Raw genomic sequence first — 9177 nt, forward strand, 5'->3', positions numbered from 1 at the left:
ATGGTGGCGGTGTGTTTATTGCAATAAAAAACTAGATAAAATCTAGTGGGGTTATCACGGATTCCGAATGTGAATTAATTTGGGTGAAATTAAGTATCAAAGAACGGTTAAAAATGGTTATCAGATGCTTTTTATAGACCACCTGGGTCAGTATCTGTAGCTGTAGAGCGCTTCAGACAGAACTTGCGGAATATCATTAGTAATTTTCCTGATCATGCCGTTGTAACAGGGAGTGACTGTAACTTGCCAGGTATAGATTGGGAGTATTATGCCATCAAAACTGGTGCCAGAGACAGGGATCCGTGAGGAATTGTTCCGGATGTCTTGTCCGAAAATTACCTTGAGCAGATAGTTAGAGAACCAACTCGTGAGGGTAACGTCTTACACCTCCTGGCAACAAACAGACCTGAACTTATCGAATCAGTTAACGTAGAGGAAGGTATCAGTGATCATAAGGCTGTGACAGCATCTACGACCACGGGTCCTACAAGAAATGCTAAGAAAGATGGGAAGATATATTTGCTCAGCAAGGGCGACAGGATACGAATTTCAGAATATCTCAGCAGTCAGCATCAAATATTTGGTGATGAGGATGAAGATGTGGAGAACAAATGGAAAAAATTCAAAGGCATCGCTCAATATGCCCTAGATAAGTGTGTTCCGAGTAAGGTTTTAAACGATGGGAAAGATCCACTACTGTTTAATAGCCGTGTTAGAAAAGCGCTACGTAAACAAAGTGCACTTCATCTCATCTCAGATTCAAGCGAAGTAAAAACCTAGCTGACAAAAAAAGCTGAATGAAGCGAAAATGAGCGTAAGGAGAGCAATGAGAGAAACGTTCAATGATTTTGAAAGTAAGACATTGGCAACCGACCTGAGTAAAAACTCTATGTAAAATCAGTAAGTGGGTCAAAATTATATATTCATTCTCTAAGTGACCACACCGGCACCGAAACGGAAGATAACAGAAAGAAGATCGAAATACTGATTTCGGTTTCCGAAGTTATTCACCGCGGAAGATCGTAACATTGTCCCCCCTTTCAACCGTCGTACGAACATCAAAATGGCAGATATTGAGATAACCGATCGCGGAATTGAAAAGCAGCTACAATCGCTTAGTAGCGGAAATGCTTCAGGACCAGATGAGATACCTACAAGATTTTATAAAAAATATGCGAAAGAAATTGCTCCCCTTCTAGGAGTAATTTATCGTAGATCACTTGAGTAACGAAAGGTACGACTGGAAAAAAGTGCAGGTCTTTCCCGTTTTTAAGAAAGGCCGTAAGACAGATCCACACAATTATAGACATATATCGTTGACTTCAATCTGCTGTAGAATTATGGAACATATTTTATGCTCAAGAATTATGACGTTTTTGGAAAGCGATCATCTCCTCTATAAAAATCAACATGGATTCCGCAGAGGTCCTGCGAAACTCAGCTCGCTCTGTTCCTCCATGAGATCCACAGTGCAGTGGACAACGGCGCTTGGTTAATGCCTTGTTCCTTGACTTCAGTAAGGCATTTGACACCGTCCCGCATTGCCGTTTAATGAAAAAAGATACGAGCTTACGGAGTATCGGAGCAGACCTGTGATTTGATTCAAGACCTTCTTGCAGACAGAACTCTACACGTCGCTCTTACCGGAACTAAATCGACAGATGTAAAGATAATACCTGGAGTATCACAGGGAAGTGTGATAGGACTGTTGCTGTTTACAATATATATAAATGATCTATTAGAAAGCGTCGGATGCTCTTTACGGCTATTCGCACACGATGCAGTTGTCTATACCAAATGGTTCAAATGGCTCTGAGCACTATGGGACTTAACTTCTAAGGTCATCAGTCCCCTAGAACTTAGAACTACTTAAACCTAACTGACCTAAGGACATCACACACATCCATGCCCGAGGCAGGATTCGAACCTGCGACCGTAGCGGTCGCGCGATTCCGGACTGAAGCGCCTAGAACCGCTCGGCCACAGCGGCCGGTAGTAGTGGAATTGCCCGTAACAAGAAAACGTGGTGCTAAAGCTGTAAAACTTGAACTAATCAGCAATGGAAGAAAGTCATTTGATTGTATGAGCCTTATTGCACACTGTTTCCAACTTCTGGCCGAATTTACGTCGCAAGAGTGAAACATACTGGACGTTCGGTAATAATTTGGGCAACCATATCGTGGCACTCCATGGGCCACATGGCAGAGCAAGGTCGCATTAATGCCAAGTATTATGTGACCGTTTAGGCTGATCAGGTCAACCCATGGTAAGTTTGTCCCCAGTGGTTGTGATGTGTTCCAAGGCGACACGGCCCCTGTTCACAGAGCTCATGTAGTCCAGAACGCGTTAAGTGAGCACGCGGATGAACTGTTGCATCTCCCCTGGCCACCATAATCACTGTACTTCAATATTATTGATCCTTTGTGACCGGCCGGCGTGGAAGAGCGGTTCTAGGCGCTTCAGTCTGGAACCGCGCGACTGCTACGGTAGCAGGTTGGAATCCTGCCTCGGGCATGGATGTGTGTGATGCCCTTAGGTTAGTTAGGTTTAAGTAGTTCTAAGTTCTAGGGGACTGATGACCGTAGTGCTCAGAGCCATCTGAACGATTTTGGATCCTTAGTGGTCTACTTTCTACGTGTACATGATTACTCTGCAATCCACAATTAACTACCTGGCAGAAGGTTCATCGAACGATCTTCAAGCTGTTATTACTCTACCTTCCCACTCTCGAACAGTGTGCGGGGAAAACGAATACTTAAAGCCTACCGCGTATCTGTGGTTTCTCTTATATTATTGCAATTATCATTTCTCCCTTTGTAGGTGGACGCCAAAAAAAATATTTTCTCATTCGAAAAGAGAACGAACGTTCGTGATTTATATTTCAAGAGAAGATCCTGCCACAACGGAAAACGCCTTTGTTTTAATGATTGGCACCATATTTCGCATTTCATATTCGTAGCACTCTCTCACCTATTTCGCGATAACACAAGACGAGCTGCCCTTCTATGTACGAGGGTAATCCCAAAAGTAAGGTCTCCTAATTTTTTTATAAGTACGTAGACCTGTTTATTTCTACAGTGGTTCACATCAGTATACAGCTTGAACATTTAGCTATTTTTCGACATAATCACCTTTCTGTCGATGCATTTTTGTAGACGCTATGGCAGTTTTTGTATGCCCATGTCATACCAGCTCGCCGCCATGCCGTTCAGAAAGTTATGAACCTCTTCTTTCACCTCGTCGTCGGAGCTGAATCGCTTTCCAGCCAAATGTTCTTTTAACCTAGGGAACAGGTGATAGTCACTGGGCGCCAAGTCAGGACTCTAGGGTGGGTGGGTGGGTGATTATGTTCCACTGAAACTGTTGCAGGAGAGCAGCAGTTTGCCGAGCGATGTGTGGGCGAGCGTTGTCATCGAGAATGTGTACACCCTTGCTTAACATTCCTGTTCTCCGGTTCTGAATTGCCCGTTTGAGTTTTTTCAGAGTCTCACAGTACCTGTAAGCGTTAATTGTGGTCCCAGTGAGTCAGCTCCGACGACGAGGTGAAAGAAGAGGTTCATAATTTTCTGAACGGCATGGCGGCGAGCTGGTATGACATGGGCATACAAAAACTGAAGTTCACGCTAAGTTTCGAGTCCAGTTAAACATCATCAGCCTTGGATCTTATCGTTCTTTTAAATTTGGCGTGCTTTTTTCGTTGCCTCTGCAACAGTGTCTTGATCTGTCATGTGTACTGTGGGTGATAAGTACCATCTTTTATTATTTTATTTGGTATATCTCTCTCAATTTCTGTAGATTCTACTTCTTTGAATTTAAACCACATCTCGACTCAGGTTGGAAGGACTGAAGACCACCTCTTAGGAAGGCGTTAAGAGAATTTCTGTCTGCTTTTTTAAATAAATAAATTCTGCGTTTATTTTTGGTGGATTTGGATTTTATGATATTGTCTTGCTACAATGGCCTTGTGATCACAAATCCCTGTATCCGTCATGACGCTCCCTATTTCCTCAGGATTATATGTTGATAAGACGTAAAGTATTTTTCCTCAACCAAATACACTTCGAGTGGGTTCCTGAAGTAATTGTTCAAAATGATTTTCGGAGAAAGCATTCAGTACGATTTCACACGACGTTTTAAGCCTACAACCGACTTAAAACACGTATTTTCGCCAACATACTGAGCGTAGATTGAAGTCTGCGGGGTCGGTAAAAGGAACCAGTTATTAATTTATTGCGGTTGTCAGGTGTAAGCACTACCCATACTACCTCACAGGAACTATCTACTTCAATTTCACTACAAGGTAAACCACTACTGACAGAAACAAACACTCCGTCACCAACTGTACTTAATCTATTCTTTCCGAACACGGTTAGGTCCTATGTAAAAATTTCGGCTGCACTAATCTCGAGCCTTAGCCAGCTTTCAGTACCTGTAACGATTTGAGCTTAGGTGCTTTCTACGAGGGTAATCCCAAAAGTAAGGTCTCCTATTTTTTATAAGTACATAGACCTGTTTATTTCTACAATGGTTTACATCAGTTTACGGCTTGAACATTTAGCTATTTTTCGACATAATCACTATTTCTGTCGATGCATTTCTGTAGACGCTGTGGCAGTTGTTGTATTCCCAAATGCAGTCGGCTTCGGGGTCTCCGGAAGCACTATTCCACATCTTTTTTTTTTTTTTTTATAGAATGTCGAGTGTGCAAACTGGTTTTCTTCTCTTCCTTGGCAGTCGTGTCCCTAACGCGCACTATTACGCGCCTAACGTTGGAGCTCCCAACTACTTGTGTCGGTACAAGCTGTGTAGACTGTCGTTCGACTATTAGAACCTGCTGCTTATACTTAATATGACAGAACAAGACTACACAAAGAAAACCTCACAAAATAAACGTTAGCTCTATTGTTCGCAGCAACAGGAGAGAGTGAAAAATACACAGCTTGTTCGATCGTTCCGAGCTTGAAATTCCATATCACTTAACATGCAGGGAACAAACAGAGTTCAAATGGTTCAAATGGTTCTGAGCACTATGGGACTTGACTTCTGAGGTCATCAGTCCCCTAGAACTTAGAACTACTTAAACCTAACTAACCTAAGTACGTCGCACACATCCATGCCCGAGGCAGGATTCGAACCTGCGATCGTAGCGGTCGCGCGGTTCCAGACTGTAGCGCCTAGAACCGCTCGGCCATGCCGGCCGGCACAAACAGAGTTATCTCGTAACTAAGCACAAACTCAACTACATGCATGGAAGTACAATATATAAAAAGGCATAATCAAAGAATAACAAAACCAAAACACACGCATACAAAACAGAGCGCCTCTGGGTACCTAGCGCGTAATGTTTCACGGCGCGACGCTTGACGGCGCACACATGTGGTACGAGTAATGCAATTTTGTCATATGATGACATGTTGGAGACCGTGGCTGTTTATGAAGACAAATGTTGATGGTGTTAGGACAGCAACCAGCCACAAATTTACTTTGAGTTCCTTTATTCAAAGGAAACCGTTACTGGTTTCGAATCGTTGCGATTCATCATCAGACGGTTTACACGGTTTCTTTCTACATTTGGTGTGTTTTTATAGATTAATTGTCCTAAAATATAAATAAAACATAATTACAAACACGCCACACACAGATGGTTGCGTTGCAGATTTTCGTTGCATGTGACTTACGTGAAACGCCGGTTTCGAGTGTTTGTTTCCATAACGTTCATCCAATCGATGTAAATGCATTCACACTGCATCCTCGTTGTTGCACACGTAATAGTTCTCACTGTACACTTTAGATTTGTCGCTGAGATCATTCCAACCACGCACCACATGTTTTGGTACATACAAAGAGCTTACAAACATATGGGTGTCACAGATGCTATGATATATCGTAACATTTGACGATGATGTCCTATGTTTGGAAAGAATCATACATTATTTTACAAAACTGTAATGTCTTTTACATTAGTACAGAGATTTTTTTTAAAAAAATCTGTTATTGCTAATTTAATTATAAAGTTTTTTATATATAATTAGAACTGTATAGGTGAAATAGTACATTATTTTATTACATTTGGCAGCATGAGAATTATAGTAACATATAAATTTTCCACTTGATCTGCAGATAGGTGTATTAATATTATTTGCTATGGAGGCTGGAAAGTAATTTTTGGAAATTTTTCAGGAAAGGGGTGTTAGCCAACTCTGTTTGTTCGTTAAGGATATAGTCTGGGGTGCTGTTTTTGTGTGTGTGTATTTCTAATTCTTCTAATATATTCATAGTGACCCCTTTTTCTGTTAGATGTAAAATCTTTAAGTTGTCCTCAATGTTTCCCACTGAATGGTTTTCTTCGGCAATATGGGCTGCAAATGCTGATTTGTTCAAGTTACCAAGTCTTAGAGCGTCAATATGTTCTTTATATCTAATTTCAAAACTTCTGCCTGTCTGTCCAATGTAGAATTTTGGGCATGTATCACATTTGAGTTTGTATATTCCTGATTTACAGTAGGGACTCTTGGAGGTGTTTACATCATGGATCACTTTTTGTTGTAATTTATTATTTGTGGAAAAGCTGATTCTGATATTTTTCTTCTTTTTAAATAAGTTTGCTATTTGGTATGAAAGTGGGCCTATGTATGGGAGAGTAGCATATTTAGGTTTGGCTTCAGTGGCACACTGATTTGGCTTGAAGTGACTGCTGTGAGGTGGATCTGTGGGTTTTGTCTGCATTTTCTTGTGGAGTTTTTCTATTATTGTGGGTTTATATTCATTATTATGAGCAACTGTTTTACTTATCTTGATTTCATTTTGTTGGTCTGTGTCACTCATTGGTACTTTTTTAATTCGGTGTAGCATCGTTCTGAAATATGCCATTTTTTGTTGGCGGGGGTGGCAAGATGAGTTGCTAATACTGACATCTGTGGTGGTAGGTTTTCTGTAAATACTGAATTGATGTTTATTGTTACTATTGCAAATTTTCAGGTCAAGAAAGTTAATGCTTTTATTAGTTTCATGTTCAACTGTGAATTTAATATTTTTGTGCATTTTGCTAAGATCTGCTGCTAATGTATCTATTTCATTGCTTGTACCATCAAAAAGCAGTATTGTATCATCAACATATCTTCTGTAGTATATTATTTTGTTTGAGATGTGCTGGTTGGCAGAAAAGAATTTTTGTTCTATATGGTTGATGTAAATGTCAGCCAATATCCCAGCTAAGCTACTTCCCATTGCAAAACCATCATGTTGTTGGTACAGTTTGTTGTTGAAGTTAAAGTAATTATGCTCTAGAATAAGTGAAAGTATTTCTATGAGTTCACAGATCTCTGCAACACTAATTTTCTTATATTTTAAGCAGATTGTTTCTTATAATGTTAATAGTCTCTTTTACAGGGATGTTCGTGTACAGGTTGACTATGTCTAGTGATGCTAATTTAGCTGTTGGTGGGATGTGGATGTCTTTAATTAAGCTTATGAGTTCATGTGTGTTATGTATGGTGTAGTTATTTTCAAATGTATAGTATTTGGTAATGAGGTCTTTTAATTTACGGCTTATGAAGTATGCAGGGCTGTTTCTGGAGTTAACAATCGGGCGAATGGGACAATTTTCTTTATGAACCTTTGGCTGTGCACGCAGTTTTGGTGCCGAGGGATTCATTGTTATGCAGTTACGTATTTCATATTTGTTCAGTAAAAAGTTACAGTTTTGTAGTAGCTTTCGGAGTTTAGTTTGGAATTTCACTGTAGGATCTGTCTTTATTTCAGTAATATTGTTGCTATGGAAGAATTGCAAGGTTTTCTCTACATATTCTCTTTCATGCATTATGATTAAAGAATTTCCTTTGTCAGCTTTTACTATGAGTGCTTTACTTTCAGACAGCTTGCTGTTAATATTTTTCAAATCTTTAAGTTCAGTGTTTTTGCGGGTATTATTTGTTTGAAGTTGTTTCCTTATCAGTTTATTTGTCTTGTATGCAACTGCATTTTTCTCACATGTGTCTAGTTTTGCTGTGTCACAAGCAAGTTTTGTGCAGGCTATGAGGTTTTTAACACTGTGATTATTGAGATTTGTTCCAATATTATGTTTCAGACCTTTATTTAACAAAGTGAGTTCACTGCTGCTAAATTGGATGTCAGTTGTATTAATGACTCTATCAAAAAATTTGTGTTGGCTTAGCTGTTTGTTATTATCAAACTCTGGATTGTTCATAGATTTTAAGGCTTCAATTTTCTTTTTGTGTTTGGATAGGATAATCTTTTGTTCTTTGTCTACTTTATCGTCTATGTGCTGTAGGATGTGCGAGAATTGTAAAGGTGAGAGGCTGTGTCCTAGCTGCAGATGCAAGTTGTACATGACATTGTTTAAGTGTTCTTTTTTCTTGTAATGCATTTTAATCTCTGTTTTTAGCCATATATTTTCACATTTTTGCTTAGCAAATCTGGCAGCTTTAGTTTTGCAGTTAATTTTGACTTTGACATATTTTGGGACTATTTTAAGTGACATACACTCTTTGTTGAATTTAATGTTAAGAGACGTTTTCATTAGGTTAATTTTATGTTTCTTGAAAGCATGTATATTTCTCATTACCTGGCGAGGTAAGCTTAATGCAATTTTGTCATATGATGACATGTTGGAGACCGTGGCTGTTTTTGAAGACAAATGTTGATGGTGTTAGGACAGCAACCAGCCACAACCAGTAATCCCGTCCTCTGTGCTATATTAGAGCTAAGTGGCCACACATTTGATCAGTTAAATTTCCGAGAACATATGTCATGGTTTTAGAAGACAACACCTACGCTGATTTCCTTCCTTAAGTCAACCTCGTTCTCCCTTCCACTAACTGGGAATGAAAGTTAATTTATAATTGTTTCTTAATAATAACTTTTCTTGTACTAAGGCAATTATGAAAGATTTTCTTTCAAGCGTACGCAATGCTTGTGGCGATCATAATATTGTGTTAGCACATTGGATTCGCTTTCGGGAGGACGAGGGTTCAAACCTGCGTCCGGCCATCCTGATTTAGATTTTCCGTGATTTCCCTGAATCCCTTGATGCAAATTCCGGGATGCTTCCTTTAAAAGGCACGGCCATTTCCTTCCCCATCCTTGCCTAGCCTGACGGGACCGATGACCTCGATGTTTGGTCCCCACTCCTAAATCAACAAACCAACCTAATATTGT

This window comes from Schistocerca nitens, chromosome 5 (assembly GCF_023898315.1).
Source record: "Schistocerca nitens isolate TAMUIC-IGC-003100 chromosome 5, iqSchNite1.1, whole genome shotgun sequence".
NCBI lineage: Eukaryota > Metazoa > Arthropoda > Insecta > Orthoptera > Acrididae > Schistocerca > Schistocerca nitens.